Here is a 20,498-nt window from a genome sequence, read left to right as displayed (position 1 = left end):
CTCATTCGCAATGGAAGCACTCAGAACACACTTACACTTGCCAGATCCATTTTTCTGAGAGAGACCCACCTACTTGTGTGTTGAGATCAAGAGATTCCATTCCAAGCATTGGAACCTTGATCTCTAGCCTCCCAAGTTGCTTTGCACAAGATCAATGTCTCCTACCCCTACCAAATTTGAGAGAGAGTGATTGAGTGTTGAGGAGACTATCTTTAGAAGCACAAGAGCAAGGAGTTCATCGTTCTACCACATCCATTACCTTTTGGAGGGTGGTTCCTCCTAGATTGGTTAGGTGTCGATGGGGACCTCCTACTTTGGAGTTGAACCAAGATGTTTGTAAGGGCAAGGAGATTGCCTACTTCGTGAAGATATACCATGAGTGAGGCTAGTCATGTGTGGACGAAAGCCGTGCTGGAATAGACAAGGCTGTTTCTTCGTGGATCCCTTGTGGGTGGAGCCCTCCATGGACTCTCGCGGCCGTTATCCTTCGTAGGTTGAAGTCTCCACTAGCATGGACATACGATAGATCCACCTATCGGAATCATGCCAAAAATTGTCGTGTCAACTTTTTCGCGTTTGATCTTCCTAAACTCTACTCCTTACTACATGTGCAAAGTTTTTACTTTCCGTTGACATACTTGTTGACTAGCATGTGTAGGGTGCATTAGACTTTTTAGAATTGCTAAAATCTACCAAACATTAAATTAGGAAAAGGCTAGGATTTTAATTTATGAAAGTAGTCTATTCACCCCCCCTCTAGACACCTCTTCTATCGATCTCTCAAATAATCTAACAAAGCACTACAAAAAATGGCATGGCACACCCAACAAAACATGATGCAACAAAATAATGAAATGGATGTCATGATGCCATGATGCACAAGTGGATGACATGAAGCACAACATTTTTATAAGTTCAACCAAAAGTTGACATGGCATACAAGGTTCACACATGGAAATGGTTACAAGGTTGGAAAGATGCTCTTGGGCTATTACATGATAACACAAGCAGGCATCACCTCACAAAGCCTCTTGGTGCTCCATGTTAATGCAGGGTTTTGAGCGATGCTCCATCAAGATTGAAGCACACCAAAAGCACACTCCATATCCTTTCTACCACTCTCTTGCATTTGGGAAATCTGTGTCTCTTCTCTCCTTGCAGATTGGGTATTGTATTCACAAAATTTGACCATTGAGGATAGATACCATCAATTGGGTAGTATCCCTTGTTGTAATGGTGGTCATTGATCTCACAGTTGATCTCTGGGGAGTGGCCTTCTGCAAGCCTTGCGAACACTAAAGAACGCTGAAGCACGTTGATATCATTATGAGAACCAACCATGTCGAAGAAAGAATGACATATCCATAGTTCTTGTGAAGCTACCGCTTCTAATATGATAGTGACACATTTCACGTGTTCCTTATACTGTCTGTGTCAAGCAAATGGACAGTTCTTCTACTTCCGGTGCATACAATCTATACTATAGACCATGCTCGGAAAGCCCCTATTGGAATTGATCGCCATCAATCTGTGTGTATCAACGATAGTTGGCTCTCTTAGGTACTCAGGATCAAACACTGCCACCATAGGCTTGCAGATATTGTACATTGATACAAGGCATGTTGACTCACTCATACATATGTAATCATCGATAAGATCTCCTAGAATTCCATATGCAAGCATGCCAATAGCCGACATGCATTTCTAATAAAAGCAGAAGCCAAACTTGCCAAGGGCATCCTCTTTGCACCCAAAGTATGAGTCATATGCTACAAGTCCCTTCTGAATATGATTAAACACATGTCTCATCGTATGTAAGCAACGACAAAATTGGTGTGGTTTGTAGAGCGGGCCATTATCAAAGTAATTGGCGTAGAGGAGGGAGTAGCCACTGTCCCGTTGTGGTTCAAGGTCGGGACATGACCCGAGATTGATCCTGACCGAGGCCATTGCCTAGCAATGTGGTCATTTACGACCAATGGAGCAATCACAATCTCTTCATCGTCCGAGGATTTGTGGAAAAAAATACTCATCCCTACTATCCATGGTACCTTATGAGCAATGTGTCGAACACCATGCGATCGTCGTGGGGACGCGGCCTGGAAGAGCACCTTGAGTTCCTGCCGGAAGGTTTGGCGTTCGCGGCCGGCGCCCTGCAATGCCCGTCGAAAGGTGTTGGGGTCGATGGGCGTCTACGGCAGCAATAGCTTCTCTCGCATAGGATGCGACGACAAACAACCACCAATGCCATAAAAAACTCGTACAAAATGCGGGTGTGGGACAATTATGGCATATAGCGTGATAGTGGTTTTACGACGGTCCATCAAGAAAGCGAGGAGGCGATCAAAAAAATAGGAGGAAACAGGTGGCAACGACAATAGGAGGGGGGAGGGGAGGGGTCTGTTGGGAGAGAAACGAACGTTGTGTCACCGGACAGGTAGAAAGAGAACAAGGATACGTGTCTCGTCCAACAAAAACCAAAGGTTTATTTCTTTGCTTTCGCGCGTTGGGTTGCATTTTGTATCTGTTTAACTCGAACGGATGTGGCCAGACCAAATCATTTGGGTTGTGGTTTGGAGCTGGCCTTAAGCGCCCACGAAGATGAGATGACAAGAAAAAGTGTGGGTGGTGCGAAATCGGCCTAGTCGCGCCCCCAACGGAAAACGTTTTGGCGCGAAAAAACGCTAGGCCCGCCGAGTCATCCTCATCGCCTCGTTTTCGGCGGGAATCAATGCGAAGGTTGCGCCGCCGTTCAGCCTTCCATTGATTCATGGGTGGCACGGTGAAGGTGCGGGACGCGCACCCCAGCAACGCACGTCCCGTCGGCTTCTGCCACGTGTTCACACACCGCCGCTCCGCGTGCTCGCCGCCCGCGGCTATATAAGGCGACCCCCCCCCCCCCCGCTGGTGGCCACACGCTTCTCCCCGCCGATGCTCTCTCCTCTCGTGCTTCGCCACCGGTGCCTTCTTTCCTTCTCCTCCCCACATTACTGGAATTTATAATTTTGCCGTCTGCCATGGCTGACGGCAAAGGGGGGAACCACGGACGGCAAAGGCTTTGCCGTCGGTAAGCAGACGGCAAAGTAGACGGCAAAAAAATTCCGGTGAAGAGGTTCTTTGCCGTCTGCTTTTTTAAAGCGGACGGCAAAGAATCTTTGCCATGAGGGGGCAGATGGCAAATTAAATGGGACGGCAGATACACCAACGGTCCCGTTAAGTGTTAACGGCAGGCCTCCTCTCTTTGCCGTCTGCCCTCCCCCCTTTGCCATGTGGGGGCTGACGGTAAAGGGGGGAACTAAGCCCCTCTATCTCCCCTCTTTGCCGTCTTCCATCCCCCCTTTGCCATGTGGGGGCAGACGGCAAAGGGGGGAACCAAGCCCCTCTCTCCCCTCTTTGCCGTCTGCCATCCCCCCTTTGCCATGTGGGGGCAGACGGCAAAGAGGGGAACGAAGCCCCTCTCTCTCCCCTCTTTGTCGTCTGCCATCCCCCTTTGCCATGTGGGGGCAGACGGCAAAGGGGGAACCAAGCCCCTCTCTCTCCCCTCTTTGCCGTCTGCCATCCCCCCTTTGCCATGTGGGGGCAGACGGCAAAGGGGGGAACCAGCCCCTTTTTATTTTATTTCTTATTATATCCAGCATTTTCACAATAATCAGGATATATATATATATATATTTGACAAAAATAAATTTGTTTCCGTACTCATAACCATATTAAAATAACTTTCATCCATAGTACATATATATTATGCAAGTTCCATCCGTACCAAACCATATATTACACCAGTTTCATCCACATGCATACAAAGTTTCATATATATCCATATACTACAATAGTTTCAATACAAGCTTCCGTGAAGCCATGGTACAAGAAATCATCTACAAGGATTCGATCAATATAATCCAAGCTTCCCATGAAGTGAATGTAATCTGCAAAATGACAAATAAGTAAGTTAGAAGAAGAATACTAGATGAAGAAGTATATAGGTTATTTCGGAGAGAACTTAGCTAAGTATAGGCCATTTAATAGCTAAGTTAGGTGGAATAGGTCATCTTGGAGCTACATAGCCTTATTATGTCATTCACGAGAGAACTTAGCTAAGTATAGGTCATTCTAGAGCTAACTTGGATAAAATATGTCATTTTGTAGCCAACTATGATTATTAATCCATTTTGACCTTATTATGTCATTTTGGAGCTAAATTAGTCATTTTAATGAGCTAACCAAGGTTCTTATGATGTTTTTACCTAACTATGCTAATTATGTCATTTTGGAGGATAATTAGCTAAGTATGTCTTTGTTGGGGAAAATAACCTACGTAGAAGAAGAAAGAAAAGAAGCAAGAAGAGAAGAATCAAGAAGATAAGAAGAAGGAGAAGAAAAAGAAGAAGAAGAAGAAGAAGAAGAAGAAGAAGAAGAAGGAGGAGGAGGAGGAGGAGGAAAAGGAGAAGGAAGAGGAGAAGAAGAAGAAAATAAAAAGGACAAGAAGAAGGAGAAGAAGGAGGAGAAGAAGGAGAAGGACCTTCTCTCCTCCTTCTACTTCTCCTTCTTCTTCCTCCTTCTCCTTCTCTTCTCTTCTTCTTCTTCTTCCTTCTTTTCATGTTTCCTCTTTCTTCTCCTCTTGTCCCCTTCTTCGGGCTAAATCAGCTAAGAATGCCTTTTTGGAGCTAATTATGTCATTTCGAGGATAATTAGCTAAGTACAGGTCATGTTTCATTAAATAGACCATTTTGGAGCTAACTAAGCTAATTATGTCATTTAGGTGGAAGGCTAGCAAACTATAGGTCATTTTGCAGCTACTTGGGTAAAATATGTCATTCCCGAGCAAACTATGCTTATTAAGCCATTTTGGATCTAGCTAAGCTAATTATAGGCCATTTAATACCTAAGTTAGGGGGAATAGGTCATCTTGGAGCTATGTAAGCCTTATTATGTCATTTAGGAGAGAACTTAGCTAACTATAGGTCATTTTTTATTAAATAGATCATTTTGGAGCTAACTAAGCTAATTATGTCATTTAGGTGGAAGCCTAGCTAACTATAGGTCGTTTTGGAGCTCACTTGGGTTAAATATGTCATTTTCGAGCTAACTATGCTTATTAAGCCACATTGGAGCTAAATTGGCTAATTATATCATTTAGGTGGAAGCCAAGCTAATTATATAATATTCATGAGCAAACCAAGGTTGTTATGCCATTTTGAGCTTATTATTTCATTTTTTAGCTAAATTGGTCATTTTAATGAGCTAACCAAGGTTCTTATGATGTTTTCACCTAACTAAGCTAATTATGTCATTTTGTAGGATAATTAGTCCACTTAGTCTTTGTTGGATGAGTCTAAGCTACGTAGAAGAAGAGAAAGAGAAGAAGCAAGAAGAGAAGAAGAAGTAAAAGAAGAAGGATGGGGAGGAGGAGGAGAAGGAGAAGGAAGAGGAGAAGAAGAAGAAAAGAAGAACGAGAAGGAGGAACAAGGAGGAACAAGAAGGAGAAGGAGGAGCTCCTTCTCCTTGTTCTCCTCCTTCTTCTCCTTCGTCTTGTCCTTCTTCTTCTGTTCTTCTTCTTCCTTCTTTTCATTTTTCCTCTTTCTTCTCCTCTTGTCCCCTTCTTCGGGCTAAATTAGCTCATTATGCCTTAGTGGAGCTAATTATGTCATTTCGAGGATAATTAGCTAAGTATAGGTCATGTTTTATTAAATAGACCATTTTGGACCTAACTAAGGTAATTATATCATTTAGGTGGAAGCCTAGCTAACTATAGGTCATTTCGGAGCTACTTGGGTAAAATATGTCATTCCAGAGCAAACTATGCTTATTAAGCCATTTTGGATCTTGCTAAGCTAATTATAGGCCATTTAATACCCAAGTTAGGGGGAATAGGTCATCTTGGAGCTACGTAAGCCTTATTATGTCATTTAGGAGAGAACTTAGCTAACTATAGGTCATTTTTTATTAAATAGGTCATTTTGGAGCTAACTAAGCTAATTATGTCATTTAGGTGGAAGCCTAGCTAACTATAGGTCATTTCGGAGCTTACTTGGGTTAAATATGTCATTTTGGAGCTAACTATGCTTATTAAGCCATATTGGGGCTAAATTGCCTAATTATATCATTTAGGTGGAAGCCAAGCTAAGTATATAATATTCATGAGCTAACCAAGGTTCTTATGCCATTTTGAGCTTATTATTTCAATTTTTTAGCTAAATTGGTCATTCTAATGAGCTAACCAAGGTTCTTATGATGTTTTCACCTAACTAAGCTAATTATGTCATTTTGTAGGATAATTAGCCAATTTAGTCTTTGTTGGATGAGTCTAAGCTACGTAGAAGAAGAGAAAGAGAAGAAGCAAGAAGAGAAGAAGAAGTAAAAGAAGAAGGAGGAGGAGAAGGAGAAGGAAGAGGACAAGAAGAAGAAAAGAAGAAGGAGAAGGAGAAGGAGGAGGAAGAAGGAGAAGGAGGAGCACCTTCTCCTTCTTCTCCTCCTTCTGCTCCTTCTTCTTGTCCTCCTTCTTCTCTTCTTCTTCTTCTCTTCTTCTTCTTCTTCCTTCTTTTTATTTTTGCTCTTTCTTCTCCTCTTGGCCCCTTCTTCGGGCTAAATTAGCTAATTATGCCTTTTTGGAGCTAATTATGTCATTTCGAGGATAATTAGCTAAGTATATGTCATGTTTTATTAAATAGACCATTTTGGAGCTAACTAAGCTAGTTATGTCATTTAGGTGGAAGCCTAGCTAACTATAGGTCATTTAGGAGCTAACTTGGGTAAAATAGGTCATTCCGGAGCAAACTATGCTTATTAAGCCATTTTGGATCTAGCTAAGCTAATTATAGGCCATTTAATACCTAAATTAGGGGGAATAGGTCATCTTTGAGCTACGTAAGCCTTATTATGTCATTTAGGAGAGAACTTAGCTAACTATAGGTCATTTTTTATTAAATAGGTCATTTTGGAGCTAACTAAGCTAATTATGTCATTTAGGTGGAAGCCTAGCTAACTATATGTCGTTTCGGAGCTCACTTGGGTTAAATATGTCATTTTGGAGCTAACTATGCTTATTAAGCCATATTGGAGCTAAATTGGCTAATTATATCATTTAGGTGGAAGCCAAGCTAAGTATACAATACTCATGAGCTAACCAAGGTTCTTATGCCATTTTGAGCTTATTATTTCATTTTTAGCTAAATTGGTCATTCTAATGAGCTAACCAAGGTTCTTATGATGTTTTCACCTAACTAAGCTAATTATGTCATTTTGTAGGATAATTAGCCAATTTAGTCTTTGTTGGATGAGTCTAAGCTACGTACAAGAAGAGAAAGAGAAGAAGCAAGAAGAGAAGAAGAAGTAAAAGGAGAAGGAGGAGGAGAAGGAGAAGGAAGAGGAGAAGAAGAAGAAAAGAAGAAGGAGAAGGAGAAGGAGGAAGAAGGAGAAGGAGGAGCTCCTACTCCTTCTTCTCCTCCTTCTGCTCCTTCTTCTTGTCCTCCTTCTTCTCTTCTTCTTCTTCTCTTCTTCTTCTTCTTCGTTCTTTTCATTTTTCCTCTTTCTTCTCCTCTTGTCCCCTTCTTCGGGCTAAATTAGCTAATTATGCCTTTTTGGAGCTAATTATGTCATTTCGAGGATAATTAGCTAAGTATACGTCATGTTTTATTAAATAGACCATTTTGGAGCTAACTAAGCTAATTATGTTATTTAGGTGAAAGCCTAGCTAACTATAGGTCATTTAGGAGCTAACTTGGGTAAAATAGGTCATTCCGGAGCAAACTATGCTTATTAAGCCATTTTGGATCTTGCTAAGATAATTATAGGCCATTTAATACCCAAGTTAGGGGGAATAGGTCATCTTGGAGCTACGTAAGCCTTATTATGTCATTTAGGAGAGAACTTAGCTAACTATAGGTCATTTTTTATTAAATAGGTCATTTTGGAGCTAACTAAGCTAATTATGTCATTTAGGTGGAAGCCTAGCTAACTATAGGTCATTTCGGAGCTTACTTGGGTTAAATATGTCATTTTGGAGCTAACTATGCTTATTAAGCCATATTGGGGCTAAATTGCCTAATTATATCATTTAGGTGGAAGCCAAGCTAAGTATATAATACTCATGAGCTAACCAAGGTTCTTATGCCATTTTGAGCTTATTATTTCATTTTTTAGCTAAATTGGTCATTCTAATGAGCTAACCAAGGTTCTTATGATGTTTTCACCTAACTAAGCTAATTATGTCATTTTGTAGGATAATTAGCCAATTTAGTCTTTGTTGGATGAGTCTAAGCTACGTAGAAGAAGAGAAATAGAAGAAGCAAGAAGAGAAGAAGAAGTAAAAGAAGAAGGAGGAGGAGGAGGAGGAGAAGGAGAAGGAAGATGAGAAGAAGAAGGAGAAGGAGAAGGAGGAGCGCCTTCTCCTTCTTATCCTCCTTCTTCTTGTCCTTCTTCTTCTCTCCTTCTTCTTCTCTTCTTCTTCTTCTTCCTTCTTTTCATTTTTCCTCTTTCTTCTCCTCTTGTCCCCTTCTTCAGGCTAAATTAGCTAAGAATGCCTTTTTGGAGCTAATTATGTCATTTTAAGAATAATTAGCTAAGTATAGGTCATGTTTTATTAAATAGACCATTTTGGAGCTAACTAAGCTAATTATGTCATTTAGGTGGAAGCCTAGCTAAGTATAGGTCATTTCGGAGCTAACTTGGGTAAAATAGGTCATTCCAGAGCAAACTATGCTTATTAAGCCATTTTGGATCTAGCTAAGCTAATTATAGGTCATTTAATATCTAAGTTAGGGGGAATAGGTCATCTTGGAGCTAACTTAGCCTTATTATGTCATTTAGGAGAGAACTTAGCTAACTATAGGCCATTTTTTTATTAAATAGGTCATTTTGGAGCTAACTAAGCTAATTATGTCATTTAGGTGGAAGCCAAGCTAACTATATGTCGTTTCGGAGCTAACTTGGGTTAAATATGTCATTTTGGAGGATAATTAGCTAAGAATGCATTTTTGGAGCTAATTATGTCATTTTGAGGATAATTAGCTAAGTATAGGTCATGTTTTATTAAATAGACCATTTTGGAGCTAACTAAGCTAATTATGTCATTTAGGTGGAAGCCTAGCTAACTATAGGTCATTTCGGAGCTAACTTGGGTAAAATGTGTCATTCCGGAGCAAACTATGCTTATTAAGCCATTTTGGATTTAGCTAACTTAATTATAGGCCATTTAATACCTATGTTAGGGGGAATAGGTCATCTTGGAGCTAAGTTAGCCTTATTATATCATTTAGGAGAGAACTTAGCTAACTATAGGTCATTTTTTATTAAATAGGTCATTTTGGAGCTAACTAAGCTAATTATGTCATTTAGGTGGAAGCCTAGCTAACTATATGTCGGTTCGGAGCTAACTTGGATTAAATATGTCATTTTGGAGGATAATTAGCTAAGTATATGCCATTTTGGAGCTAATTATGTCATTTCGAGGATAATTAGCTAAGTATATGTCATTTTTATTAAATAGATCATTTTGGAGCTAACTAAGCTAATTATGTCATTTAGGTGGAAGCTTAGCTAACTATAGGTCATTTCGGAGCTATCTTGGGTAAAATAGGTCATTCCGGAGCAAACTATGCTTATTAAGCCATTTTGGATCTAGCTAAGCTAATTATAGGCCATTTAATACCTAATTTAGGGGGAATAGGTCATCTTGGAGCTACCTAAGCCTTATTATGTCATTTAGGAGAGAACTTAGCTAAGTATATGTAATTTTTATTAAAACACTTTAAATAACATACCATTATCGTCATCGCGGCGGTGAAGCACGGTGGCTCTCGCTTGTTTCACCTGGAGAAGGCTGCCCTGGAGAAGGCTCCACTGTAGAAGGGCCGTGCGATGCATTTCGGGAGATGTTCTGCACCAAATATCGTTTGCAATGTGTCATTAGCATGAGGACACTCTTAAGATCACTGCACTGAAATGAAACTCACCGTCCCCGCCATGTTAATGACTGGCATCGCCGGAGGGACTTGGCCGGTCTTCTCGCACATAGACTGTACATTTGGTCTCGACAAGTCAAACTTTTGATTTATTAATGAAACGGACATTAAAATGCAAGATTTGAAATAATATGAAGAAGAAACTTACCACGAAGAGCTCGTATATGGCCCTGTTAGACGCATCATTCCGTGCCCTCTCCGCCTCCACCAATGCAGTCGTCCTCTCCTCCAGCTCCCTCATCTCCTTATCCTTCTCCGCCATAGCCACCTACATTGCCTCTCTCTCTTTCAAAATAGCAGCCTGCAACACAACTCATTGTTAGCATTGTAATCATATTGGTTCCAACGCACAACATAATGCGGAAAGATAGTTGAGTCCATTAAACTAACCTCGATGGCGAGCTCGACTGGCCGTGGACGAGGTGTTATCTCCGGATAGGAGCTCGTTTGGCGTGCCTTTATCTGCCGGAGAGTGCTAGGACAACGTATAAGGCCGTCTCCAATGGCGATCGAGCCATGGGGCCTCCCGTTGCCAGCTATCATAACCAACTCTGGATCAATAGGCCCCTCGCTCGGGTTAAAGTCCTCCCCTTTCCTCGCCTTCCCGTGATCTCTGTACTTCACGAGCTTGTGGGAGGAGATGTTGGTGAAGTTTTCTGGATGCTTGAGGTCAGACTCAGAGAATGCCTTGACCTTCTTGTACGAGGCAGTATGGGCCATCGCATACACGTCTTACATCTGTGGCACCTCCGTCTTATTGTGACGCGCCTAAAAGAGAGAGAGAGAGAGAGAGGAAAATTGTATTAGTAAAGGGCTCAAGATAGCATTAAGAATGAATTGCATGAGGCATGAAGCAAACTACATACCCAGTTCTCGCCAAATTGGATTAAGTTGACGCTCCCTTGATGGTGTGGCACACCAACCATTCTGCCACGCCTCTCCTTAGCATTGTTGTGGCTGCCTCCCACGTTTTGGAGCACCACTGATCCACCAAGGCCTCCCAACAATCCATCTTATCCACACACCATCTCGGGGGCACCTAAGTTAATAAAGAGAAATTTGAGCGCGTAAGAACCAAATCAAGGAAACTAACTACAAAGCCTTAATAATATGTAATTACCTTCATGTAATGCTCCTTCTCCATCTTAGAATCACGGCACTTCGCCTTGTCCTTCCTAATACGCCGCGTGGCATAGTAGTCTCGAACAGCCTGCACCCGAGCCTCGTGCCGAAAGTTTTGAAGTAGGCGGCGACATTCGGTTTCGATAACCTTTGCCGCGTCCTCCTCGTATCCCTCCTCACACCTGTAGTAGGTGTGCAAACGAGACAACACCGATTAGTACAACAACTAGCTATGGTTGATTTATAATTGTGTGAAGGAGAAATTACCCAGAACTGTCGGATCACCATGTCGACGTGTGACACAAAACACCATCGATCTCCACCTCCGGCGGGGCCGGGGCACCCAAGTAGTGCTCCTAGGTCATTCCTACCTCTCGCTCCCGACCGGGCAACGTAACAAACCCTGGGAAGTTTTTACGGCAAAGCACACCAAGGACGTTGTTGGGCTTGCGGACACCCTTGGCAACAATCCAACCCCTACGGTATGACAAATTAAAGCCAAAACATTAGATATTTGAGAAAACGTGAAGGCAAAAGGTTAAATAAGAGTAAATTAACTTACTTGTCCCCATTTGGACTAATCGACCACCTCTGATCAGGGGTCGCCGGCACGAGCGGGAGCCCCGAACTACCACGCTGGTAGACGGTAGCCCCCTCACCCAGCTCCTCGTCGCTACCAGCATGGCCACTTGGCTCAGCCCAGGTATCCCACTGGGTCTCTGGGGACGTACCCTCATCCCTGCTTTGCTCCGGAGTCGCCTGGAACGAAGGCTCTCGGACACGAGTCTCGTGGAGGCTCGTGAACCGGAGACCCTATAGCCTCCACCTCAGACGAATCCACCCTAGAAGTCCTGTGCTCAGGTGAATCAGCTTGGGGTGGTGGCGGAGACCGTGTAGCCTCCACCTCAGAAGGCGTGGCAGCCACCGCCCTACCTCTCCCACGGACACGTGTACCTTTAGTACAACATAAATACCAACATGAGTAATGAAATGTATATAAACACCAATATGCATACAACATGAGTACAACATAAATACCAACATGAATACAACGTGTACCTTTAGTACCTCTCGGCTTCGCGGGGGGTCGACCTCCTCTCACGGGGGGTGCTCCTTGCAGAGTAGAGAGCAACGCTCTCCGAAGAGGCGAGGCAGGAATGGAAGTGCCCATCCCATCACCCGCCGACGAAGAAGGAGCCGCGGAGTGCTTTCGACCCTTTCCCACCATCTTTCAACACCTGTCATGACAAAGAGTAAATGAAATTAGTACAACATAAATACCAACATGAGTAATAAAATGTATATAATTTAAGTGTATCATCATCATAAATACCAACATGACTTATAAAAATTGAATACCTAACATGAACTCAAAATTTATATATAGTATAATAGTTGAATACCTAACATGAACTAATAACAATTGTGCTCGTCTATATATGCTTCGGGGTCAATAAATGCATCATGATCATCACTATAATCAATAAATGCATCATCATCATCACTATCAGAAAGAACATGTGGAAGGCCACCATTATGTAATTGGTCAAGAAGTGACAGGTCATCCGCAGCAGTAACCTCTTCTTCTTCGAGCTCTTCCTGTTCGGGATCAGGGGTTAAGACGGATTCACTGTCGCTATCTACTTCAATGTTCTGGGGTGAAGTAGAGCGGTTCTTGAAACGTTTCTTGGACATACGTGTTTCTTGGAAGAATTCTCCTTCATATGTGTCTGGGTTAATGTGAGGTTCGTAATCCTCTTCATTGAGGGTAGGTGGTCTAAAATGTGGTGGCACTTCATAAACGACATCCCAACCTTTGAGATTTGGATCAGTTTGGCAGGCCCACGGTAGATAGAAAACTTGTGTCGCCTGTTGAGCCGTAATATAGACATCGGGAACATATAAGTGGGTCTTTTGGTTGATTTCGACTAGTCCTATATGTTCATGAGTCCTTCTAGTCACCCTCAACTCAAACCAATAACATTTGAAGACTACGACGGTCGGTGGGTTTTCACCATAGAATATAAGTTCATAAATTGCTTCAACTCTTCCATAATACCCGGTGCCTCCTTCGCCGATAGCAGAGACAGAACAATTTGTAGTCTTTAGGTCGGGCATAGATAGCTCTTTTCCAAAGGTACGAAAGTGATACCCGTTGATGTTGTATTTGTCAAATGAACGGACCTTATAGTCAAAACCATTAGCGACTTGTCTCAACTCGGCGTCCATAGACTCTGCATCAGCCTACAAGTTTAATACGAAAGAATGGATGCATTAGCCGCAAATTAGACGAAGAAATCAAGTGGGCCCTTAATGGTAATTAGTTACCCTTTGTTTGAACCAAGAGATGAAACCGGGATAGTCGCCTCCATGCTTTGCGAGAAGCTCATACTCTTTGACGGAATCCTTTTCGATGACCGCTCCATCCGAGAATTCGGCGACGTATCGACTATATCAAATATCTAGGAATAATAGTAGTTCAAAGCAATTAGAAGTTGCGGAACAATAATTTACCGAGAACTTACTCGATGCACGGCCGCACTTCTGTTAGGTTGGTGAAGATATACAATGAAATGGTCCGCCATTCTTCGACATCCAATGATTTCCCTTTCGAAGCACCGGATGGTGCGAGCTTACCTTTGAATAGGGTGAGGTTGGATCGAACTTTTTTGTATCGCCATCATTGTACCGAGGCTTCGGGTTATGCAAATGATGATTTTTGGCTTCATAGTGTGCTGTCACGAAGTTTGTCGCCTCCTCAGTAATGAATGCCTCGACCATCGATGCTTCAATTCTACGTTTATTTTTACACTTAGCTCGAAGCGTCTTCTGCATCCTCTCAGTTGAGTAGCACCATCGATTTTTTATGCCCCCCCATTCTTGCCTCGGTCGGGAGATGCAAAATCAAATGTTGCATTGGATTAAAGAAGCCCCGTGGAAAGAACTTTTCTAATTTGCAGATCAACTCCTCCGCCAACTCTTCCATTTCATCTAGCACGCCAGGCGATAGTTCTTTCGCACAAAGAGAACGGAAGAAATAGCTCAGCTCTACCAGTACTAGCCATTCATCCTCAGGGATAAAGCCACACAACATCACCGGCATTACCCGCTCAATCCATATGTGCCAATCATGACTCTTGAGACCAAATATTTTCAATTTCTCAAGACTCGCTCCCCTCTTTAGATTCGCAACATACCCATCGGGGAACATCAACCGCATTTTCACCCACAATAGCATTTCCCTCATAGCTGGCCTTTCAAGATTGAACCATGCCTTTGGCTTCGCTATGCTTTGCTTTCCTTTCCGTTGTCGCAAGTTTTGCAACGGTCTATCACATAGAGCCTCCAGGTCGATTCTAGCCTTAGGATTATCTTTTGACTTCCCCTCTATGCCGAACAATGTACCAAAAATGGCCTCCGCAATATTCTTTTCAGTGTGCATCACGTCGATGTTGTGTGGGCAAAGGAGGTCTTTGAAGTAAGGCAGATCCCATAAGAATGACTTGTGAGTCCACGCATGTTCCATATTATACCCTTTGAAGTATCCTGGACGCAAAGGATCAGGCTCGAGAGCGTTTAACTGATCAAGGGTCTGTTGGTCTGTCGACGCAGCTGGTGCAGTGTTTTTCACAACTCTACCTTTAATGAAATTCTTCTTGTCTTTTCTGAACTTATGGTCAGGATCCAGGAATTATCTATGCATGTCGAAGCAAGAAAACTTGCGACCAGCCTGCAGCCAACGGAACTGAAGAGCTGCCTTGCATGTGGTGCACGGGAACCTTCCATGCACACACCAGCCAGCGAATAGCGCAAATGCCGGATAATCATGCGTCGAGTACATGTACCACACATGCATTTTGAAATTTGTTTTGGTAGCCGCATCGTAGGTCTTGATCCCAGGCTTCTTGCAACTCATCCTTAAGCGGCTGCATGTACACATTCATATTCTTCCCCGGATAGTTGGGCCGTAGAATTATGAACGTCAGGAAAATGTTCTTTCTTTTCATAATCTCTCCGGGTGGCAAATTGAGTTGGATGACAAATACAGGCCAACAACTGTATTGTGCTGCCGTCATACCATACACATTGAACCCATCCGTGCTGATGGCAACTCTAGCTTGCCTTGGATCTTCCGATTTATCCTTATGTAATGCATCGAAGTGCCTCCACGCAAAACCATCTGAAGTGTGTACCAGCATCTTGTTCCCATCCTCATCTAGTTCGGTTCTTTTGCCCAATTTGTGCCATGTCATCTGTCTGGCCGTCTCTTCGACCATGAAAAGACGTTGAAGTCTTGGTACGGTTGGCAGATACCGAAGAACACTAATGGGGATTTTGGTCTGATTCTTCTCACCCATACCGTTGTCTACGACAATATACCTGGAAGAATTGCAAATGGGGCAATAGTTCCAGGCCGCATACTCAAGCCTAAATAAGGCACATCCATTCTCACAGGCATGTATATTCTCATAGGGCATCTTAAGTACACGGAGGATTTTCTCTGACTGGTACAGGTTTGCAGGCAGTACATGGCCTTTGGGTAGAAAGCGTCCAAATATGGTCATCATAGCGTCGTAGCATTCTCTGCCTAGGTTGAATTGAGCCTTTAGAGCCATTCTTGCGCGATGGAATCCAGATGACAAAGCTCAGCCTGCTCGTGGAGAGGACGTTTTGAAGAATCCAACATTTCATAGAAGGCCTTTGTAGATTCCTCCATCTCATCGTCCGAATCCCGAGCATCATCAAAGTCTTGCACCATGTCTTCAATCCCGGTACCATGCTCGTCGGTGCGACGACGAATCACCTCAGCTCTGGCACATTGGTCAGACTCACCATGAAAAGTCCACACCGTATAATTAGGCGTAAAACCCCACTTCTGCAGGTGTTTACCCATTTCAAATTCGGTCTGCTTTTTCCAGTTGTCGCAGTTGGGACAGGGGCACCATGTTTTTTGCTGACCATTTGCAAATGCGGCTCTCACAAACCCCCTGGTTTTTGTTAACCATTCACGGGTCATGTCTTTCTGACTAGGGTGACCAGTGTACATCCAAGCACGATCACTCATGTTGCCTAGCTACCTATGGGCGCACAAGAAATAAATATATAATTCATCATCTATATTCATACGCTAATCAAGTTTGTCAGTTTTATTACGTCCATGCAACCTACACGCTAATAGGTAAAGATAAGTCCTAATCCCACCAGAGTATGTGTAGATTGGGTTCGTTTTCCCATGCTCTGCTCCAGATGCGATGCAGAATTTCGACAGCACCTCCCTGCTGTTCTCCTGATACACGTCTCGGCAATAAGCAGAGAGGATGTGTACCCGGAGAACAACAGGGAGGCACTGACGAAATTCTGCATCGGATCCAGAGCACAGCATACGGGAAAACGAACCCAATCTACATATACTCGGGTTGTCCATGGATAATGTTGGACAATTCGAAAGGATGGTGGTTATAAATATGCAAAGAAATGCATATTTATAGATGTCGCCCTTTCGAACGGGAGATGCATACTGGTCACGCATACTCATGATTGAAGAAACCTATAGCTATCAAGTTTCATCGGCACGAAGACTGGGACAGAGCAAATTAAGGGGGTAGGAGGAGAAGTCATTTGTGCTCACCAACAAACGCAAGGGCGGAGCTCGTCCAACGCACATGGAGGTCGTCGGACAACTGCACATTGAAATTCACACGATCAACACAAATATGATGTTTTTATAATTAACATAACTATGTGACCTAATTCATAACTACGTGGGTCAGTGTCGTCGGGGGTCAAGGGTCACTGGCGTCGGGGGTTGGGGTCTTTTCGGTCAACAAGAGGCCGAAGAGGTGTTGGGGCTCGGGAGTTGGGGGTCAGTGGCGTCGGGGGTCGGGGTAGGGGGTCGGGGGTCGAGGGTGAGTGGCGTCGGGGGTCGGGGGTCGAGGGTCAGTGGCGTCGGGCATCGGGGGTCGAGGGTGAGTGGCGTCGGGCGTTGGGGGTCGGGGGTCGAGGGACAGTGGCATCTGGAGTCGGGGTGCTGCGGCGCCCGGATGAGCGGAGGGGAGGCGGCCGGCGGGCGGGGGACGAGCAGAGAGAGCAGGTGAGAGAGACAGAGAGATGGGCGAGGAACTGTCGGAGATAGGGGGACGTGGGGTGGGGAGACGGCTGTTAGGGGGTTGCACCGGGCAAAAGATATCTCAAGACCTTTCTACCGGTGCGATCATCTACAGTTTTGAGTTACTACCGGCTACATCCATGTGCTTTCCAGTTTCCTTGTGCATTGCTGGTGAACAACTTAGTGTTATGTTTCTTTTTTCTTTTGTGACTTCATACTTTAGATGTAGTATCATGTATCTAAAATAGTTGGTGTATATAGGACACAAGCACGAGAATCCTGTTGTTTCATTATAACTATAATATCTACTCCAAATACTGAGTGATGGTATTACCTTGTCAAAAACTGAATGCAGCCAATTTTTTAATAGTTAATTTCCCTGACTAAAATAAGGATTTTCAGATTGGTTATAGTTTTGTGGCAACTTAATGATAGAATGCAATTATGAATCCAAAATTTATATGAGTGCTAGAACACAATCGATGTGCACATGTTACAGAAAACAATTGGCATATACAGTATAACCTAACAAACTAATTACCATGAACCTAAAAATGACAAAAGAGAAAAAAAAGCAGAAACAAATTTACCTAGGGGAGGGGCAGCGCTGGCAGGAGCGGTCGTGGGGGAGGGAGTCCACGACGGAGGGGAGCGGTGCAGAGAGGGGCCGGGTGGATCCAACCTGGGGGAGGGGGCACCGAGCGACGCAGGGAGGGGCGGCCACGGGGGAGGGAAGGGTGTGGGGGAGGGGCAGCGTAGGGAGGTGGGGCGTTGTGGAGCAAGGAGGGGGCGGTGCAGGGAGGGGGCGGTGCAGGGAGGAGGGGCGGTGCAGGGAGGGCCGTGCAGCGAGGAGGGGCGGAGCAGGGAGGGGCGATGCAGGGTGGTGGCGGCACAAGGAGGAGGGGCGGAGCAGGGAGGGGCGGTGTAGGGAGTGGCGGTGCAGGGTGGTGGCGCGCCGGGTGGGGGAGGCGCCAGGGGAGGGGGCGGGCGTGCGGGAGGAGGGCGACGAGGTGGGAGCGGAGCCGGGTGGGGGAGGCATCGGGTGGGGGCAGCCGTTAGTGGGGTTGGTGGGCCGCCGTCCCCTTTGCCGTCCGCCGTGCTCCCAGGTAGACGGCAAAGGAGTCCCAGGCAGACGGCAAAGGAGTCCCAGGCCACCGTCCCCTTTGTCGTCTGCATGGGTCATCTTTGCCATCAGCCATGTCTTTGCCATCAGCTTGGTCCATCTTTGCCGTCCGCCAGCTGACGGCAAAGAAGCGACTAATGGCAAAGCACTTCTTTGCCATCTATTTTTTGGTAGCTGACGACAAAGAGCTTCTTTGCCATCAGCCAGTAGACGGCAAAGAGCCGGCAGATAGCAAATTCTCTGATTCCAGTAGTGCCAATGGCCGAACGCTACCCGGGTGATGGAGCTGTCGCCAATGGCTTCGGCCGTCGGCACCTCCGCGAGGATGAGGCTCGCCTCCTCTACGAGGCGGAGTACCCATCGCTGCTGGACATGCGGGCGCCGGGGTCTTGGAGGCTCAGCACCGGCGGCGTCCCAGTGCCACCACCGCCCACTAGAGCTGAGGGGCGGGCGAAGATTGCGCGCATCAGGTCCGGCCTGCCGGAGAACTCATGCAATCTCCCGCGGTACGCCCCCGACAACGACGCGCTCTGGACGACGTTCTTCGACCGCTGTCACGCCGACCAGTTCGAGCCCCCGCGACCGGCACAACTCCAAGGGGTGGCGCCAATGGTGGGGTGTCCCCGACCGCACCCTGGAGGCTGTCCTCGAGCACACCGAGGACATCAATACGCCGAGGTACGAGTACCCTCCCCCGTCGTCCTTCTCCTGCCGCCGCGACGACTCCTGGACGCCGAGGAGGATGGAGTCAACGACGTCCTCGTTGTCCGGCTCCCGTTCCCGCTCCTCCGGATCGCCGGCGTTGCTTCCCATGAAGCCGGAGCCGCAGGAGACGCCAATGGGGCGGCACACCTGCAACATCGGGATTGTCATCAACGAGCCCGACGCTTCTTCCTTCCGCCTCGTGAGGCCGAAGACAGAGCCGGGGCTCTTGCCCGTCAAGCAGGAACACCTCGCCATGGCTGCCGACGATGAGGCCACCCTGAAATGGGCGCGGGACGACTACGTCCGGGAAGAAATGGAGCGCCAGCGCCGCACCCCGGAGGAGATCGCCGCCCGTCGCTGCGGCTGCGAGGATGGCGTCGTCGTCATCCTTGACGTGAGCGACGAGGAGGCGCCAGCGCCCGTTTGCCTCGGCGACCCAGGTCAGTGCAGCAGCAAGGACGACGCTTTAGTGGGCGGCAACGACAAAGACAACGACGACGACTACACAACCTTCTACAAGCTCCTTGGCATGTAGAAGGCGGCGGCAACGGGCAGCAGCGGCGGGCGACGACGACTTTAGCTTAGTTTTAGTTTTAATTTAATGTTTAATTTTGTTATTTTCTAGTTTTTGTATAAATTTTAATGAAGCTATGAATTTCGTATGAATTTAACTCGGTTTTGGTCAAATTTGGAGCTATTTTTTTAAAACCCTTTTGGTCGACCATCAGGGGCAACTGCGAACCTGAACACCCAAGACGATTTTTTCGTCAGCGAGCCACCAAATGGTGCTATTTCACGCTAGTGGAGGGTTGGAGATGCTCTAAGGGTGTGTTAGGTAGCCTGCACGGAGGGTGCACGAGGCCAAAATTTCCCTATCGAACCCACTTTTCGCTGTTTGGTAGAGTGCATGAGCTCAAGTGGACTATGCTCAACCGATGCAAAAAACACCCTCAGCTATGCTCCACCGAGCTCCTCCTCGGGCCGAGCTGGGGTCAACTAAGCTAGCCTCGACCCACCTCTCCCTCGAATGACCACCCCTCCCGAACCCATCTCTCCCTCTCGACTCATTTTTCTTGTCAAACCGCCCGATGCAGCAGCCGCCGCCGCCGCTGTCGCTCCACCCCGCCCGGATCTACCCCGCCGCCGCCCCCGCCGCCGATCTACCTCGCCGCTGCCCGGCCCCGGGTCTACCCTGCCGCCGCCGCCACCGATCTACCCAGCCCCCGCCCCGGATCTACCCCGTCGCCGCCGATCTACCCAGCCCCCGCCCCGGATCTACCCCGTCGCCGTCGCCAATCTACCCCGCCCTTGCCTCGGGTCTATCCTGCCGCCGCCGCCACCGATCTACCCAGCCCCCGCCCCGGATCTACCCCGTCGCCGTCGCCAATCTACCCCGCCCTTGCCCCGGGTCTACTCCGTCGCCGTCGTGTCGCCAGTCATCCTCGTCTTCCCTGCTGCTGGCCGCCGCCCCTGGGTTACCAAA

Source organism: Hordeum vulgare, chromosome 3H (assembly GCF_904849725.1).
Source record: "Hordeum vulgare subsp. vulgare chromosome 3H, MorexV3_pseudomolecules_assembly, whole genome shotgun sequence".
NCBI lineage: Eukaryota > Viridiplantae > Streptophyta > Magnoliopsida > Poales > Poaceae > Hordeum > Hordeum vulgare.
This window is presented reverse-complemented; position numbering follows the sequence as displayed.